The sequence below is a fragment of the Schistocerca gregaria genome, chromosome 3 (genome assembly GCF_023897955.1).
Source record: "Schistocerca gregaria isolate iqSchGreg1 chromosome 3, iqSchGreg1.2, whole genome shotgun sequence".
Lineage (NCBI taxonomy): Eukaryota > Metazoa > Arthropoda > Insecta > Orthoptera > Acrididae > Schistocerca > Schistocerca gregaria.
In genome coordinates, this window is record NC_064922.1 from 564,855,505 (window position 1) to 564,876,165 (window position 20,661).

The 20,661-nt window shown below is 42.7% G+C and overlaps 1 protein-coding gene across 1 annotated transcript in view; it reads left to right on the forward strand.

Annotated features, from left to right (window-relative positions):
* The window catches only part of LOC126356065 (large neutral amino acids transporter small subunit 1), a 341,790-nt gene that overhangs the window by 986 nt on the left and 320,143 nt on the right, over nt 1-20,661 (forward strand). The window lies entirely within an intron of this gene.

Sequence of the window (20,661 nt, forward strand, 5' to 3'; positions counted from 1 at the left end):
AATTTACGTAGTTTCGCTGATACGTGGCATCATTCTCTTTGTGAACAACTTAAGACATTCAGATGCAAACAAACGCATAAATCGGTCACGGGACGACCGCTGCGCTGCATCGGTGTAGCTAAAAGTGTTTGTGCTGTGCATGATTGCGAAAGCAAGGAGATAAAAGTTAAACGATTAAACTGCATCTAACTTAACTACTAACTGAACGTAAATATGTTATAGGGAAACGTGGCAGCTAAGCGAATTGTTATTTTGTACAGACAGCTGTAGTGAAAAACGCAGTCGACACAAATTTTGCACTGATGAAGATACAAAAAGTACCACATCAAATAAAGATTGGGGGGGGGGGGGGGGAGAGGACAAAAACGAAAGACGTCTTGGCATACATAAAACTGCATAAATAATGTGTTTACCATATATTTTTCAAGTAATTAAATAAGTAATTAAATCAAAGTCACGAAGCATTATAGTGGATCAATTAATCGGTCTAATGTTTTCTTAATGTCTTGTGTTAACCTTCGCATCTCAAGTGCTACGCTTTTTTTCATCGTAATGTGCTTATCCTTTTTACCTTGCTGTTGTTGGAACAAGACGTTTAATTTTACGAAAATGGCATGGATATGATCTTTAATGCCAAACTACGGGTAAGTACCAATTTTTAAGCTACTGTATATCAACTTCTACTATCATTGGAAGAACATCTGCATTCGCACCAACAATTTGCAAGACTTGATATTCTTTTTAAACGTGCTGCGAGCGCAAATTTCTTCTTGCAGTTTGCTATACATGTTTCTAGACGTTAATTATTTTTCCTTTAGATATTCGGCTGCGATAATTACTTTTTACTCCATTTTTGACCAGATGAAATAAAGCGGTGCGTTCTTGACATGCTATAAAAGTTAGGCTTCCTGAAAAGGAAATGTGAATGGAGAAGCTTTCGCTAATGCAGGTGTCAAATATTCACTGAACAATAGAATTCTTACTTACTAATTTCAGCTGACACGCACGTGGTATCGTGAACTATCGCGTGCAAACTGAAGCACGTATGTAACCAGAAACCATAACGTAGCCACTCCACTGAGAATTTGATTTGACCTCGGAACGAGGCAGAAGTCGAAGATATGATAAACATGTATTTACTGGAATATCAAAGACAATTATGTTGAGCTGACAAACAAACATGTTTAGGCCGTGGCTGGACACCTCTGCGACGGCTTGCAATTATGATAAGAAAGAGAGAAAAGTTACACACAAAACTCACAAATTCATGGAACAAATAAATTATTTATACGGAAGTAGTCAATTAGAATTTTTCATTTATTTTGCATGGATTATTTGTATCGAATTATGATAAGGATCGCATATATTTCATTCTTTGGTTTTGCATTTACACCCATGAGGTGACTGCGATGAATTTGTTTACCGACCTGATGGTTATATCAGCCAATGGACTCTTCAGAGCTCTGGCTATCCTCTTCAGTGCAATGTGCTCTGTGTAGGCAGCTTAGGTTCCGATGTTGAAACTTGGGCTTCCCTGCATGAGTGGAGACAAAAGCTAAATTAATACCGTTGCCTGAACGTAAAATTACACTTACATTGAGCTGATGATTTTTTTCAGTAAAGGATTCCGTCAGTTTGATATAAATGTGGGTCATGTCCCCACGACAAACAATACTTGTAATTGATGTACCTAAACAAACGTTTATGAAAATAAAAGGAAAAATTAAATTATTGTTAAATTTGATGTCCTCACGGTTGGCTACAGTGTGCTAAATATCAAAACTGTGTTTGTCACCGGTCGTTAGGGACGCGAATGAAAGACTAGTATGCTACGTAAATAAAACATTCCCTTATATGAAAGTGCATTTGTGCACATACTACTCAACAAATTTAGTTAATGACATTAAAAAGCTGTCTGTGTCTTCGTTAATGGTGTCTGCGTTTGTCATTAATCAAAGGGAGGACGCCTCCGAGGAGAATGATTATTAGATTTTGTACACGTTCGTGAGACACATCGAATTGTAGCTCTGTGTTTCTGAAATTACAGAAAGAAAGATATGTTAATAAATATTACAAATCATCATAATAAGAATTCAGTATCATACGATAGACATCGAAATGAATTACGCAGCAAATGTAGATCTTCTATTTTCCCTTAAACACATTGTAGTAAGAGTAGGTACTATCATGGAACTCTTGAAATGAGTCGAAGAAATGTAGCTCTTTTTACGAAATGCGCAACGTTAGGAAGCGATTTGCATTGCCAGCCCTGCAGTCGGACGAACGTACGCACGAAACTCTGCTTGTCTGCCGTCAGAAGTGGTCACGACGATGCTGTCGTGGACTAAGTATCCCTTGTAAATCTAGCGATGTAGTACAGTTGTTAAGATACTTTATTCTTGTTGGAGACCATCACGTACATTTAGGTTTTAAGCGGTTTTCGTAAACCAATTAACGTAAATGCTGGAGACGGAGAGGAACGCTGTTTATTTCCTTCCCATACTCTTCACATCCGACTTCGAGTCCTGTCAGTGAAGACGGGTCGTCGATGAGACGTTAAAATCCTGATACACGTTATTTTTATTTGTATCTCAGCTTTCTTTGTGGCGTGTGCTTGAAGGCGTATAATTGTAAAGCATAAAAGTTAAGGTAATTGTTAACAGCAAGATTATATGCAGATTAATCACAAGTATATAGTGAGAGCTTTCTTGCACATGGTATATTTACTAAGTCACTCTAGCAAGTGTTGAAGTCCGACAGTTGTCTTGGTCTTTATCTGGTGACGACAACGAGAGATCAAAGTTACAGCAGAACACAAGGGAATTAAAGAAATTAGCTGCCACGGGAATTGATTTATACCAGTGGGGTAAGCTGAAAATTTGTACAGGACTGGGATTCGAACCAGTGTCTCCTGCTTACTATGCGGGTGCGCCGACCACTATACCATCTGGACACAGTGGACGCCACAACCGCACGAATTACCCAAGTACGACATCGCCGTAATTACATATGTAGTGTTTGTTCTTTCGGACATTTCCGAAAGAAATCAATGCACACTGACAGCTAATGTCTTTAATTCTTTTTGTTTCTTAATTCATAATAGCTGCAGGAACGAAATGGTGCATATTCTTTTGGATATAAAGTTACATCAGTTACATATCGCAAAAATAAGTTAAAGTTCACGGGCTAACCACTTAAATATTAATAGACCTTGCATCGCGCCCTTAAAAAACGGGTCAGCGTCATGACAGGATTGCGATGTTATCAAACTCCATTCTAAGTAGCTCAAGTTTAGAGTTTTGCTAATAGTTGTGGAAATTATTTTGAGGCATAAAAGATGCCTTAAAAATTCAAACTAAGACAAATGGCAAATTATGCACACTAAGTAGATATAGTTCTTAGCTCAGTGAATAAGTTTGAGAACTACAATCCCGAAGTCGAGGGTTCGATTCCCAGTTGGCCTTAGATATTTTATGTTGCATCATTGTTTTCATTTCGTGCAACTATTTACTGGTATGAAAAAATTCTAAGTTGCACCGTGGTTCGGAACACTCGTTAAAGTGTAGGTCATCCTTTTCTCTGCAAGGGTCCGTTTTAAAGCCACATGAAGGCGAAGGCATTCCAGCGTGCCTAGTAAAGGAATGCTGTATTCAAACCTACCTTAGGGTTCAGGACTGCTTCACTACCAAACAGGTAATTCCTTCTTGAGGATTCATTAATCCCCCTATCGAAACAGAGCCACGATGGCCGTTTACACAAAACTACGGAGCGTCCACCAAAATGCATCACATCGTTTCTATGAGCGAGTGTCAAGATGTGCCCTTTTTATTGACGCAACAACTGAAGGGACCACAGTTCACATCTTTCTCCAGCAAGGACATTGCTGTACTAATAATAAAGAGTCTCTCGAAAACGAGAAAAAATACATCGACAATAAATACATACAACCTCAAAGATCTTCCGTTGCCCAATCCCTCCCCTCCCCAATGCGCCGTGAGACATTTCAGTGGTAAAGAGTTAAATTAGCAACATGCGTTCTATACTTCAGAAACACTTCACATGCTGCCGCCGTCTTATTTAATATTGCTGTAATAGTACTTTTCTGCTCTTCGAAGAAACGTGTGTTGTAGTTAAGGCATGATGAGAGCTGCGTTGCCCTTTGTTTCTATTATTGCACTTGCCATGACGGTGTCTGTTGTTCCCTCGGCGCTAGACATTCTGTACGAATTGCAAGCCTAATCGTGTTTACGTTACTGCACGCTAACATGATAGGAGTAACATGTTCACGTAATCGAACGTAAGCAGTACGTCACAGAAATACAAACCGCAACAGGTGCACAACTGCGCGCTGCTCCAGTCCGTGCGCCAGAAGATATGCTACCGGGGGTTCGGCAGAATTACGTAATCTTTTTTCAAGGAAAGCGCCGTTAGAAACGTGTTGTCATTGATGACTATATTTCAGGAGTTGGCACCAGGCAGTGTCCGCCCCCGCAGCTGAGTGACCATTGCAGATGCCTGCCTTGCAAAGGACCTGCATTCGATTTTGGTACTACGAAGGATCTTTCCTCGGAGGGAGGACTGGGTGGTGGCGCATTCAGCGTCGGGATGCCAATTGAGGAGATACCTCACAAAGTTAACGGCTGCAAGGCCTACACGAGGACAACGGTCGGGAGAGCCGTGCACCGAACCCATGTCCCTCCAAACCGCGTCCTGATGACACCGCATAACAGAGGACGATACGGCGGCCGGTCAACGTCGCTCGATCGCGGAGTTTCGCTTCATTTTCTTCGTTACCAGCTAATATTTGACGTATTTGTTTCAGGCACCTACTGTTAGTGAGGCGATTAGTTTCTCTCGAAGCTTTCTTTAGAGACGTTTTGTGGAATATCCCAGCGATCAGGCCGATCAAGTGGTGAAGACAGTCACCATCCGTATTCTGTAGGGTGTCAGCCCCTCTCATCCATTGTAATTAAAGTATTCGGCTGTGTCGTTAGATTGCACCACTCGCGTTGTACCAAGTGAGCCAATGCAACGAGCCTCTAGAGAGCGTATTTTGAGTTTGTCGCTTACGACTTTGTATTGATCTGCAGTGCAGCAATGAGAAGGAATCGCCTCGTTGATGCAAGCAGTTCTGTTCTGCTCTGCACTTTCTATTGTTCCAGGTTCTGAACTGCACTTCGTAAAGTGTTGAACTGTGTATTTACTTTATAACAAAGTCACGCTATCAGTAAACGAATAGGGGAAACAGCAATGAGTATTAATCAAGAAATGGGGTGATATCGGGGGGCTTGGGGGACTGGGAGGACAAGGATGGTATCCCTGGTAACAAGTTACTCTAATTGTTTCGCTAATGGTATGCATGAAGTGTAGGCCACAGAAGCATTCTACAGATAAGTCTTCATGCATAGGCAGCAGTTTATACATTGCGCAGTCGCATAAATGTGACCAACTGTAAAAAGCCTGAATAGCCACCATTTGCAGCGCGAAACGTGCGGGAGGAGAATCAGTTGGGTTCTGGAAGGTACAACCAGGGATTTGTAGCCATACAGACTGAAGAGGCGTGCCCAGCAGCGCTAGGTTTCTCGGTTGAGGATCCATGACGCAAACCGTCCGATCGATCCCCCGCAGACTCTTGATTGGGTTTAAATTCGGAGTGTTTGGTGGACAGGGGAGTATGGTAAACTTTTTTGCTCTTCGAACCGTGCACGTTCACTTCGAGCTGTTAGGTGTAGTATTGCCCTGCTGGAAGACGCCATCGTGCAGAGGATAAACAAACAGCATGTAAGGGGGACATAGTTCCCAAGGATAGATGCATAAATGTGTTGAGCCATTTTGCATTCCAGAATGACGCGATTGTCCAGGGAATGCCACGAAAACATTCTACAGAACCTAACGCTCCATCCTCCGGCTTTGCGTTTGCTTTCGAACGTTTCACGCCATACATGCCACGGCCATCTCTCCGATGGAACACACAACGTGATCCAACTGTAAAGGCTACCTGTCGCCTGTCAGCTTACGTCCAGTTGCGGCGTTGGCGTGCAAATTACAGCCTTCGTCGCCGATGAAAAACGGTCAGCAAGGATGCATGAACCAGGGGCCCGCTGCTGAGGCCCATGCACAGCAACGTTCTCTGAACACTCCTTGAGGAGGCATTGTTGGTAACCCCTTGGTTCGTTGGGCGGTCGGCTGGTCAAGGGCTGGGGGTGGGGGGTGAGCCGTGGCAAGACGCCCAAGACAACGAGACTATTACACGCGCTGTTGGTCAAAGCAGGACGTCTGTTAGCGCGTACACATCACCTCACCGGTCGTTCACCTTTGTCATTTACGGCCCGTTCAAAAATGGCTCACAGCACTATGGGACTTAACATCTGTGGTCATCAGTGCCCTAGAACTTAGAAATACTTATATCTAACCTAAGGACATCACACAACACCCAGTCAGTCATCACGAGGCAGAGAAAATCCCGGACCCCGCCGGGAATCGAACCAGGGCGTGGGAAGCAAGAACGCTACCGCACTGCCACGAGATGCGGACTCTACAGCCCGTGGTGCACCACAGTTGCCACGGTACCTGTTTTGGATAGAAAAATCCATTCAGTTAGGGACGGTATACTTCTACGACGGCTGCACGCGAATGGTTTACAAACTTAGCCATTTCGGAAATGGTTCCACCCTTGGCCCGCAAGTCAATGATCATGCCCTTTTGGATGTCAGATAAATCGCTGTTGTTGTTGATGTCGTTGTCGTCTTCAGTCCTGAGACTGGTTTGATGCAGCTCTCCATACAACTTTATCCTGTGCAAGCCTCTTCATCTCCCAGTACCTACTGCAACCTACATCCTTCTGAATCTGCTTAGTGTATTCATCTCTCGGTCTCCCTCTACGATTTTTACCCTCCATGCTCCCCTCCAGTACTAAATTGGTGATCCCTTGATGCCTCAGAACATGTCTTACCAACCGATCCCTTCTTCTAGTCAAGTTGTACCACAAACTTCTCTCCTCATTAGTTATGTGATCTACCCATTTAACCTTCAACATTCTTCTGTAGCACCACATTTCGAAAGCTTCTATTCTCTTCTTGTTAAAACTATTTGTCGTCCATGTTTCACTTCCATACATGGGTGCACCCCATACAAATACTTTCAGAAACGGCTTCCTGACGCTTAAATCTATACTCGATGTTAACAGATTCCTCTTATTCAGAAGCGATTTCCTTGCCACTGCCAGTCTACATTATATATCCTCTCTACTTCGACCATCATCAGTTATTTTGCTCCCCAAATAGCAAAACCCATATACTACTTTAAGTGTCTCATTTCCTAATCTAATTCCCTCAGCATCACCTGACTTAATTCGACTACATTCCATTATACTCGTTTTGCTTTTGTTGTTGTTCATCTTATATCCTCATTTCAAGACACTATCCATTCCATTCAACTGCTCTTCCAAGTCCTTTGCTGTCTCTGACAGAATTACAATGTCATCGGCGAACCTCCAAGTTTTTATTTCTTCTTCATGGATTTTAATGCCTACTCCGAACTTTTTTGTGTCCTTTACTGCTTGATCAATATACAGATTGAATAGCATCGGGGAGAGGCTACAACACTGTCTCACTCCCTTCCCAACCACTGCTTCCCTTCCATGCTCCTCGACTCTTATAACTGCCATCTGTTTGCTGTACAAATTGTAAATAGCCTTTTGTTCTTTTATTTTACGCCTGCCACCTTCAGAGTTTGAAAGACAGTATTCCAGTCAAGATTGTCAAAAGCTTTTCTAAGTCTACAAACGCTAGAAACGTTGGTTTGCCTTTCCTTAATCTTTCTTCTACGATAAGTCGTAGGGCCAGTATTGCGTTTTCCAACAGTTCTACGGAATCTAAAGTGATCTGGCTTCTACCAGTTTTTCCATTCATCTGTAAAGAATTCGCGTTAATATTTTGCAGCTGTGACTTATTACACTGATAGTTCGGTAATTATCACATCTGTCAACCCTTGCGTACTTTGGGATTGGTACGTTTTCGCATTACAAATACGACTGCACTGTTTTCCGCATTAGCCCCCTCGACACACTTTATATACCCTTCAATTATAGTGCTGCCACCTGCTTTTTGTGATTGGTAATTACAGTTTTGACGTCTAATATTAATGTGACTGAAGCGTGTATCTTGCCCGTTAACCGACGTATGCCACTTAATTCATGCACTATACATGATAATTCCATTTCTTAATCCCTCGTATGTGCATCTCAGATAAGGTGAAGTTGTACTTAATCTAAATGTTTGTTTGAACGCCACACTGCTTGACGAGGCATGGTCCTACCGAACTGACCGACCGTAACCACAGTTAGGAGGACCTACCTACATTTACCGCACTCTTCGTACCTCTGACCAAACATGATTTTTTGACGTCAACATACCTCGGCCGGAGGTGGAAGAAGCTATGATTAACAGCAAAAGCTTTGTATCAATTGCGGATAGAACCTGGGTGCTTTGGATTTAGTCTTTCGTACAGCTAACGAACCATGACTAGATAATTCTGTAGAAAAGTTGACAAACATTGACTTTCCATGAAAAGCACACCTACAAGCCAAATGACGTTGGACCCAAATGCCGTTCCATGTCCTAAATTGAAATCTAAGATCTGACAAGAGATATTGGTTCCTTTTTTGTGTTACGCATCACCATATATGACAGTGTCATATACAGACAGGCACCTTCGATCTCCGAACGCAAATTTGTTGCGACTGAGACAAATAAGGGTACTTTAAGAAGTTCGTAAGTGCTTCAAGAACGTCATGATTTACCTCCAAAAGGTGCTGTTAAAATTTCTTTACATCAGTTTAGATTCTCTAGTGGTTCAATAAAGAAATTTTAACAGCAGCTATAGACGATAATCAAAGTTGTTCGGTTACCTAATCGTACGTTACGGAAAGATTCAGCTCATAGACATGCCACAAACGCTCCTCAGTTTCTCCTGAATTCCATAACTTGTTACGAATCGTCAATTCAGGGAAAAACTGTCTCGCCGACTAATGTGTCTACTGTGCCGGCTGTAACTTGTCAGAGACTGGCCTCTTTGCCAGTCATTTATGGGTCAACTGTGTATGTCAATGTGTCAGTGTCTCATCTTCAGGGACCAAGTTACAAAAGTTATTCCCCGTTTTTTGTTTTTCTTAGCAATCAAAGTGAAACAGATTGTCATTATGTGAGAGCAAGAAAAGAATTTGTCCGACGTTGAAGGTGATGCATTTGTTTTGAAGGACGTCCTGGAAGTTATATATGATTGAGCAGAAACCTCTTTCATTTACGATGTAGGAATTACTGCGCTACACGAAGCAGGTTATACGTGCGGAATGTACTCTGAGATATCTGGTTTAAGGCTTCCTTTTCGATTTTTGCAAGCTGCTAGTCGAGTAAATACTGTGTGTAAAGATGAATTTACCAGCGCACCAGAACTGTCGAAAACAAATTCCAGTTTTCTCCTCCGGGCAGTTACAGTGAGGGCGGAGTTTAAAGTTTCGTCGACACAGCACGAGATCAGAATAGAGGTCGAAATCCGCTTTGAACACGTGCCCCAAGAAATGCTACTGAGATCCGATACAGAAGTTATGGGTGAGTTGCCTCTCTTTCCATCAAACTGAAGAATCCTCTAAGAAAACTGTGTCCAGTAGATGCAAGAAAGCCCATGTGATACCAGTCTACAAGAAGGGTAGCAGAAGCATTTCACAAACTGTTATTCAATATCTTTGACATCTGCCTGTCGTAGAATGTCAGAAAATATTCTGACTGCGAATACAGTGACCTCCTTCATGGCAACGATCATGGAATACGGAAAAACATCAGCCACGAGAAATCTAAATCGCGGTTTTCTTACATGAAATCCCGAAATCCATGTATAAAGGCAGTCGGGTAAATGTAGTATTTCTTGTCTTCCGTAAAACTGATTAACGAAAGAACGATCACGTAGGAAATAAAATAATATTTCTGACTGCGTTCAAGATTTCTTGATAGGGTAAACGTAGTATATATATATATATATATATGGAGTCTCATGGACAAATGCAGAAGTAACTCTGTAGCACCCATGCAGGAATGTTGGGACCTTTACTGTTCATGTTACATATTAATGACACTGCAGACAATAATAATAGCAATCATACTTTTCGCATATAAAGCAGTTATCAATAATAAAGTGTCTCCATCAAAAAAGCTTCACGAATATCCAGTCAGATCTTGGTAAGATTTAAGTGTTGTATAGATTGTTAACTTGCTTTAAATCTCCAACAACGTAAAAATGAGCACTTCAAAAAACGAAGAATACCATCATCCTATGACTACAATACCAGTGAGTCAAAATGGGAAACAAATCAAAAATGTTCAAATGAGTGTGAAATCTTATGGGACTTATTAACTGCTATAGTCATCAGTCCCTAGGCTTACACACTACCTAACCTATAAATTATCCTAAGGACAAACACACACACACACCCATGTTCGAGGGAGGACTCGAACCTCCGGCGGGAACAGCCGCACAGTCCATGACTGCAGCGCCTGAGACCGCTCGGCTAATCCCGCGCTGCTGGAAACAATTCATACAAATATTTGGATATAAAAATTGGTATGAATATGAAAGGGGTGATTAGTTAGGATCAATCGTAAGTAAGATGAGTGACAGTCTGTGACACAAACTTTCCAGAGACGTTTAGAACCAGTCCTGAAGTCTCTACAGCGGTCCAGGCCAGTCCCTATACAAAGAGAAAGGGTAAGCCTAAATAAATGACAAATCTGAAACTTTCTGGCAGATTAAAACTGTGTGCCGGACCGAGACTCGAACTCGGGACCTTTGCCTTTAGCGGGCAAGTGCTCCACCATCTGAGCTACCCAAGCACGAGTCACGCCCCCTCCTCACAGCTTTACTTCCGCCAGTAATGATGAATCTGAATTGGTAGATGCCTGAAGATAGCTGCAAGCCGTTCCACGAAAATCTACTTCCAAAATTTCAAGAACCAGAGATAACACAGGAATGTAGGAATAGACACAGTCCAACCCACCTATCAAAAGGCTGAATAACATCCTTTTGCAGCGCGGTCCACTGCGAGACGTACAGGAGAGTGTCATTGACGTTCTGGAAGGTAGAGACAGGGATGTGAAGCCCTACAGATGCCAGTGCTGTGACCAGCTGCACTAGGTTTTCGGTTACGGATCCATGACGCGTGCACCCCGATCGAGGTCGTCCCATAGATCCTCGTTTGGGTTTAAATCTGGAGAGTTTTGTGGCCAGAGGAGTACGGTAAGCTCATCCTGCAGCTCCTCGACCCACGAAAATACACTGCGAACTGTGTGACTCGTTGCATTGTCCTGTTGGTAGATGCCGTTGCCCCAAAGAAAAACTGCATGAAGTTTGGACATGATATCCAAGGATCCATGCATACTTGTGTTGATTCATTGTGCCTTCCAGAATGACGAAATCTCGACCAGGGGATGCCACGGAACAATACCCAGACCATAACGCTCCTTCCTTGTATGATTTCATACGTTTTACGCCTTACAAGCTAACGGCCATTAGTCCAATGGAGCAATAAACGTGATCTGAAAAGGCCACCGGTCAACACTCTGGACGTCCCGTTGCGATACTGGCGTTCAAATTTCAGTCTTCGTCGCCAATGAACAGAAGTCAGTAGGGGTGCATGAACCAGGCAACTGCAGACCTTGAACGCATGGGACAATTCATTTCGGAAATTTAAAAATTCAGAGAGGCACAGAGTAAAGAGTGTGCCGAGAATAATAAATCTACCGAGAATAATGTCAGGCATTATCTCTCAGCACTGACAACGCAGTGGCCAACGGACTTCGCTTAACGAGGGAGGGCACAGGCGTTGACATATTGTCAGTGCTATTGGACGAGCAACACTACGTGAAATAACCGATGAAATCAATCCTGGATTGCCACGAACGTATCCGTTAGGAGAGTGCGGAGAAATTTGGAGTTAGTGGACAATGGCAGCAGACGACCGACGACAATGGCTTTGCTAACAGCACGTGAGCCGGCCGCGGTGGCCGAGCGGTTCTAGGCGCTTCAGTCCGGAACCGCGCGACTCCTACGGTCACAGGTTCGAATCCTGCCTCGCACATGGATGTGTGTGATGTCCTTAGGTTAATTAGGTTTAAGTAGTTCTAAGTTCTAGGGGACTGATGACCTAAGATGTTAAGTCCCATAGTGCTCAGAGCCATTTGAACCATTCGGGCACGTGACTTTACCGGGTGGACCCTAGACGAGTGGAAAGCCGTGGCCTGGACAGACCAGCCCAGATTTCAGTTGGTAAGAACTGGCGCTAGATTTTAAGTGCGCTCTAGATCCTAGGAAACCCTGGCCCAGTGTTGTCAATGAGGCACAAAGAAGCTGGTGGTGGCTCCGCAATGGTGTGTTTGTATTTACATGGGACATTGACTGAAAATGGTTATGTTCGTCTACTTTTCAGCTATTCATGGACTTGATGTTACCAAACAGATGGTATTTCTATGGATGACAGTGCACCCTGTTATTGGACCACAATTGTTCGCGATTGGTTTGAAAAACAGTCTGGGCAATTCAAGCGAATGATTTCGCCACCCAGATCTCCCAAAATGAATCCCATCGAACATTTATGGGACACAACCGAGGGGTCAGTTCCTGCGTAGCAACACTTTCACAGTTATGGACAGTTATAGAGACAGCATGGCTCGATATTTCTGCAGGGGACTTCAAACGACTTGAGTCAATGTCACTTCGAGTCGCTGCACTACGCCGGGCAAAAGGAGGCCTGACATTACTAGGAGGTACCCCATGACTTTTGTCACCTCAGTGAATAGCCTGAAGAGCTACCATACATCTGGTAGAAAGAAATTTGAGAAAAGGTTTCCGGTAGGAGGAGGAAGGAAATTCCTGAAGCCATGTATCCTGTCGCCTAAAGGCGATGAGCAACACAAGATCAGTGTGACTGCAGCACAGCAACAGATGGCTAAGCCGGCACAATTTCCCTGATTTTTACCTGTTAACGGAGCGTGAGAAATAAGGGAAAGGGAGATATATTCGTGACAGATTTATATTTACAACGTTTTTTTCTCTAACATGAAAGCGTTTCCTCTAGTTTTATATATATATATATATATATATCATACTAACAGGACAAACTACAAATAGAAATGAACATTTATGTTAGAAGTGGAATTGTAAATGATAAAGTAGGACAGGCTGTGGCAGGTAATTTCATAATACTGATAGGTGCCTGCGTGGTAGGTGTAAAGTTGTTTCCGTGATAATTGTACGATGATCAGTAGAGCGCAGATAGGTAACAATATCTCCCAACAATGATATCCCAAGAACATAAAAGCCGAAGTGGTGCGTCCTTCCTCAGTAGGTGTGGTCGCGGTGAGTTAATAAAATAGTCACAAAATTACCCATTATCACGAAAATACTTTCCTTTTCCTGACTTAAAAACTGTTTTTTCTAAAAGCAAAATGATTCACGAGTGAAATTAGACGTTTTTGCCGTCCATTGACGTAAGTGAGATTGTTGCGGCTTTGTACTGAGAGTTCGCAACACTTCAGACAGTATTTCTGCACTCCATCGCGTTTGGAATTGGGAGAGATAATAAAAATGTCGAAAGGTGGGTGCGCGCCTACATATCGTCGCGTCGCCCCACTGAAGGTCAGTATTGATTTTGAGTTAGTGTAACGCGGCTTTGGCTGCAGCCGCCGTAAGGACTGCTTTGGTATCAGGTGGCAGGCGATTTGGAACACCTGTCCATTTAGCTCTGCAGATACGCGTCTGAGTGCTGCGTGGTGACACCTGCGTTTACTTTTGCGACTGAAGGCACCCATTGCATTCCTGGCGTAATATCAGTTGTCGCTTGTGAAGAAATATAGAGCTTGAGTTGCATCCCTCACTCATAGTCGGATGTTTTAGCAATGTAAAAGTTGACAGTCCTTTCTAGCATCTTTTAATCCACTAAATGAGTAACTACTGCAGTAATTGTAACTAAACCAGTCTTAAACCCCTTGTTGGTATAAACACTGCAGCTGGTATTTTGGTAATCGCTTACATTACTTTGACATGCTCGCCTTGTAGTTGAAACAACGTCTTTGGTATATTTCTTTATTTTCTTGTATGTGTAAACATGGAAATGGTATGTGTAACTCATTCGTAACGATAGAAGCTAGAACAGTAATATACGCAGTTTCGATTAGATGTATTTATCACTGGTGACGTGTTCTGGATAGATATTAATTTTCTTAACGCGATGTAAAATAGTACTTTTGTCTGACGTCGATATACGGTGCGAAATGTTTTGCTAAGAAGCCTCGCGTGTGGCTTAAAAGAGGAAAGGAAACCCTCGCTATCAACCCTAAAGAGCGTGCGATAGTCGACCGACCGCCATATCACCCTCCGTGTTCATCATCGGGCTCGGTATGGAGGGGCACGGGGTTAGCACACAGCACTCAAGACCGTTATCGACTTTCCGACCTTGGAGCCGCTACCTCTCGATCAGGACGCTCCTCACTTGTCATCACGAGGCTGAGTGCATGCCGGTCCAGTCCTCCTGCCGAGAACGAATCCCTGGCAACCGGGAATCGAACACGAGTCCCCCGCCTGAGGGGTCTGTCGCCTAAACCACTCGGCTACGGAAGCGGACGCGCCTTTGATTTACAGCAGCGTAATGAGAACTCAGAAATTCTAGTTAGTTGACAGTTTCAAGAGTCTCCAATCTTTTGGTACTCGGTAGTTTCCATATATGAAGCAGTCCGAGTCCGTCTCTCCGATAAGGCGAAATGTTCAGCGATTATCTTAATGAAAATGTTACTTCGGTGATTAATGTTATTGGATTGGAATATAGCTAAGATTGATGTGCAGCACTGTTCTTTGAATAAACAGAAACATACTGTTAAAGCTCAATGAGACACGTTAAAGTGGTGTGCCATCTTTACAATCCTAATCCTGCCTTGATGGCTAGGTTGGTTGTACACTGAAGCGCCAAAGAAACTAGTATAGGCATACGTATTCAAATACAGAGACATATAAACAGGCAGAATACGGTGCTGCGGTCGGCAACGCTTGTATAACACAACAAGTGTCGGGCGCAATTGTTAGATCTGTTACTGATGCTACAGTGGCAGGTTACCAACATTTAAATGAGTATGAACGTGGTGGTGTGATTGGCGCACGAGCAGTGGGACACAGCATCTTCGAGGTAGGGACGAAGCGGGGATTTGCCTGTACGGCCATTTCACGGATTTACCGTGAATATCGGGAATCCGGTAAAACATCAGTTCCCCGACATCGCTGTGGCCGAAAAAGATCCTACAAGAACGGAACCTACGGCGACTGAAGAGAGTCGTTGAATGTGACAGAAGTGCAACACTCCCGTAAATTGCTGCAGATTTCAATGCTGGGCCATCAGCAAGTGTCAGCGTGCGAACCATGCAACGAAACATCATTGATATGGGCTTTCGGAGCCGAAGGCCCTCTCGTGTATCCTTGACGACTGCACGACACAAAGTTTTACGCCTCGCCTGGCCCCATCAACACAGACATTTGACTGTTGATGACTGGAAACATGTTGCCTGATCGGACGAGTTCTACTTCAGATTGCATCGAGGGGATGGCCTATACGGGTATCGAGACAGCCTCATGAATCCATGGACCCTGAATCTCAGAATGGGACTGTTCAAGCTGGCGGAGGGCGTGTGCACTTTTTTTTTTACACATGACAAGTATAGACAGGCGACACGTACGTAAGCATCCTGCCTGATCACATGCATCCATTCATGTCCATTGTGCGTTGCGACGGACTTGGACAATTCCAGCAGGACAATGCGACCGCCCACATGTCGAGAATTACTGCAGAGTGGCGCCAGGAATCCTCTTCCGCTAGGTACCAAACTTCCCAGACATGAACATTGTTGAGCATATATGGGATGCCTTGCAACGTGCTGTTCAGTAGATATCTCCACCCCCTCGTATTCTTACATATTTATGGACAGCCCTGCAGGATTCATGGTGTCAGTTTCCTCCAGCACTACTTCAGATATTAGTCGAGCCCTTGCCAAGTCGTGTTGCTGTACTTCTGCGTGCTGGCAGGGACCTACAAGATATTAGGCAGGTGTACCAGTTTCTTTGGCTCTTCAGTGTATTTCGAACTAGAAATCCGGAGGTTCAATATAGGCTACTCTGCTGGTCGTAAAATTCGTTTGTGGCACTTCAGACTTAAAACGTTTCGCATTTCACATTGAATTACATACCACCTGCAAAGGAATTATGCGTATCAAACCACTCTAGTATATGAATCAATCGTCTGAGAGCTACTTCAAAATTAAGTATTTGTGAACAATCTAAAACTACGCTGCCTCGTCAAAAGGCTAAGACACCCACATTTCTGATCTGTCTACAGTCGTAAGCGTGCTTTGAAGAAGCTTGTATGCACGGCAAGTAAAGTGTTACAAACAAATGCGTTTGTGGCTAAAGCGAAATTGTGTTAAATGTTCCCTGAATATGTTCTTGATTCGCCAACACCTTGAATAATGTCTTTGTTGTTGTAGTCTTCGGTCGGAAGATGGTTTACTGCAGGTGTTCACGTTAGTCTGAGGTGCAAGTCCATCGTTCATGTTTCACTTCCATAGGCAAAAAAGTCCAGAGAATATATATATACTCTTAAATTTATTTCATATGTTAACATATATACCGTTTTAGAAAAGCTTCTCTTACTGCCAGATTGCATTTTATATACACCATATACCGGCCATCGTCAGTTATTTTGTTCCCGAAGCAACAAAACTTTGATACTAATTTCAGCGTTTCATTCCAAATTCTCTTGACCAAATTTCCTTATCACCATTGCCTACCTCTGTTTTCGATAAAATTTAATTTTCCCTGAACTGGTATTACTTTAGAAAATTTCTTCTATTTCTCAAAGTGGGGGTAGGTTACTTCTGTCTCAATCTGTCCTCAGTTACCTGTCCAAGTTGCGAATAGTCTTTCGCCCCGCTTATTTTATTCGTGACAACTTCATAATTTCCAGGAATATCAGTCCACCGCCGATTACATTCTTGTACTGAAAGAAGCCATATCAAAACATTGGCAATACAACAAAAATGCCAATATTGTTCGTTGTCTAACGATAGCATAAACGGACAAACGTGAGAGAAATTCGGAAGTTTAGGATGCCAAAGAAGATTACTAATCTTGTAAAAGTTATCTTGGAACGCTCGAAAGGTATGGTGAAGATGAACGGAGAACATTTCGTGGCTTTTGAGATAGAAAGGAGTTAGGCAAGGAGATGGAATATCACCACTCTTGTTCAACGTAATTGAATTCAACAAGCGAAGCAGAAGGAGTTAGCATACGAATAGAAATGAATGTACCGGCCGTTGAAAATTAAGTAGTATTAATCACTGAAAATCTAGATGATCTGAACATACTGGCAAGAATACTATTTAAAAATGAAAGGAAGTAGGATTAGAGGTAAATGACGAAAAAATAGTATTCATGAGGGCAGAAAGAAACTAAAAGATGAAAAGACGGGAAATCATGCAGACTGATAAGTAGGTGTTTGGGGAAGCAGCTGAATTTAAATATTCGGGGGTTGTAGTAAACAACAGAAATAATCTGAAATAAGAAGAAGCGAGGATGAAAGCTGCATCCAGAGCGACAAATTCGCTCAACAAATTAATGGCATACAATTCTTTTTCATGAGTAACCAGAATAAGACTAATAAAACTTTACATAATCACACCAGTAATATTATACGGGTCAGAAATATGGAGAATGCATACGTATACAGAAATAAGTCGGTTTTTGGAAATAAAATCCTGCAGAAGATGAAAGACCAGGGGTGAACCAATTGTTGTTGCACAAGCCAAGACAATGAGACCAAGATGGAGTGGCCCTGTGTACAGGCGAGAGGAGGGATCCAGACTGGGAGAAGTGCCAGAGAAGAAACGCGAAGACTTTCAGGCAGACTTAAATTGAGGTGGAGAGACAAAGTGGCCATGGATCTTAAGATACTTGGAGCGATGGAAGAAGATGCCAAAGACAACGTGTAGAGGAGGCTACTTCACGAGACCAAAATTAGACTTCGGTTTGTGGGGTCGACACAGTTAACTGGAGTTGTGTTGTCAAAATGATTTTCTAAATCCATAAATTCTATACATGGTTTTCATTCGGACTATAAGGTAAGTCGTAGGGTTAATATTGATTCGTGTATTCTTACCTTTCTCTGAAAATCAAACTGATCTTTCCCTTATGTCAGAAATCTTTTCTATTTTTCTGTAGACGATCGGTGTCTGTATTTTTCTACCACGATCCCGATGGTGCGATAGTCTCCACACCTCATAGAAACATGCAGTCTTCCGCGGACAGTGTCGGCCTCATTAAAATCCTCCTAGTTGTACTGCCACGTGAACTTCTAAAATATTTTAAAAACTAAAACAAAAGTGACGTTTCAGACAAGTGGCAGCTGTCTTTCTCTAAGCAAAGAGTTTAAAAAAACAGGAATACTTGCAAGACAGCTGTGGATGCGCACGCGCAAAATAAGAGGAATCGAAATCCTGAAGCAGCCTGACGACAACAACAAAAAAGTCGGCTACAGGCTTCCGGCGTCCTAGCTGTCGCCGGTCGCTATATGACTGGACACGATCGGCTGACGTCATGCTACTGCTCAACTATATAATGGCAGGGAAACAAGGCCCTCGGAAGCCTGCCGCAGTCGTAGCAGGTGACCAATTGCCAGCAAGCCGTGCAACCCACAAATGGCCTGCCATATATCGCCTCCCTCTCTCCTAACACCCACCAATGCGAGGACCAATAAACCGTACATATTATAAACATGGATGGATGGATGTACGTACGTAAGTATGAATTATCGGTACGCATGCAACAGCATTCTCAACCTGATGTTACAAAACGCCGCCCATAAAAACGGTATTTCATTCCGGGGCGCTTATCTTGGATTCTGTTCGTGTTAGAAAGGTAGGATCAAATGTTTTGGATAGCTCTTGGGTCAGGGTCCATTTGTATGCCCAAGAGAAGTTTTTGTAACTGTCCTATAGTACATGGTCAAAGTTTGAATAGTACATACTTCTTGCGGTTGGTTCTTGTTGGATTAGATGTGGTCTAAGATGCTACTTAAAGGGTCTTATGGAGGCACCTTTTAGTTCATGGACGGATCCAGAGAAGCACCCCAAAATAGAGCCACGGATTCCAAGCCGGCTATGCACAGCAAATGGCTGAAATTATTGTGATGTATTTCTAAAATCCCGATCTCAGAGAGTCCTGATAATTTTCTTGATTTCTTTATTCGTTTCCGAGATACAGAGGTTACCCTAGGTGTGCAGGTAAAATACACATGTAAAATCCGGTGTGAGACGTAGTTTATAAAGAAACATGCTATGATGTGTCCCCGTTATCATCACAGGAGATATGAGAACCCCATTTTTTTTATAGTGAGAGTTGGCAATATTCTCAGGATGTAAAGGTTGGCTACAGCGCATACAAAAGCTCTGGAATCTAAGATATTGTTGTCGCGCCTCGCAGCGCACGGATTAACTGGTAGCAGTTTTGAAGCCAGTGTAGGAGCCCGCATGCTCTGATGTGCACGTGTGTTGTGCGAGGGGTCGTTGCCGTACTGCCGTGTCCGCCAGCAGCGACACAGGATTAGGTATTTAGTTCCAATTTAATATAATTGGCAGCGCGATTTTTAATTTAAAGAAAAGGGTTTGTGTATGTGCGTAGCAGCAGACGGTAATTTTGATAATGGTAGGAGTTGACTTCTTAAGGGAAACCATTGTTAGATCAAGTATTGATTTTTGTCATTGATTTATTTTGTAATTGTCACGGAATTGTTTCACTATGTATTCAATAGAGAAGTATTTCAGTCTGTCTCAAGAGTTTGATTAATTTGTAATATTGCTTTAATGTCACTGGTGGCAGATTTACAAACTAAGCGATTGTTCAAAGAGCTTCTAGCATTTTGTTAATTGAATGAGAAAGAATCGCTTTGAAAATATAGTTTTTTGTTTGGGTCATCATTTATCCAGTTTAGATTTGATCAAACCCTTTCTCTTGAATTATATGTAGTTGTTAAGCAGCTACAGCAGGAGCCGGCGTACAGAACATGCATTACACTCAGCATGAATAATAGGTTTTTACGTTTTTGTTAATTAATGGAATGCAGCAGATCAAGCAGTGGCAGCAGAAAGGCCAAGTAAGTTATTTGTTGCGCACAGGACCAATAACAAAAGAATAAAGTTTTGGCGATCTCTGTAATAGTAAAGTTGAAGTACAAGCACGACATTTTCAGTAGAAAACACGAGATAAGAAGATAGAGCTCGCAACTTTCAATAGTACTCGAGCAATGCGAAACTTTTGTGCTAATAAAATACGGTCTGAGGTGTAAAATTACGTAGTTTTGCGTTATTCCAGTTTCACATAAGGATCAAAATTTCTCACTCATGAAGTTCTTTTCTTATGAGTGACATGCCCTGCTATAGCAGGGAAAAGAAGCGAACCAGCGGGAAAACGCTCCTGTTGGAGGACGAAGAAGGCGAATATGCTTCTGTTTATTAAGACTGAAAGGTGAGATGCCAGCTGCCTCATCCTACGTTTCTCAGTACCTTTAAAATTTTTTTCATG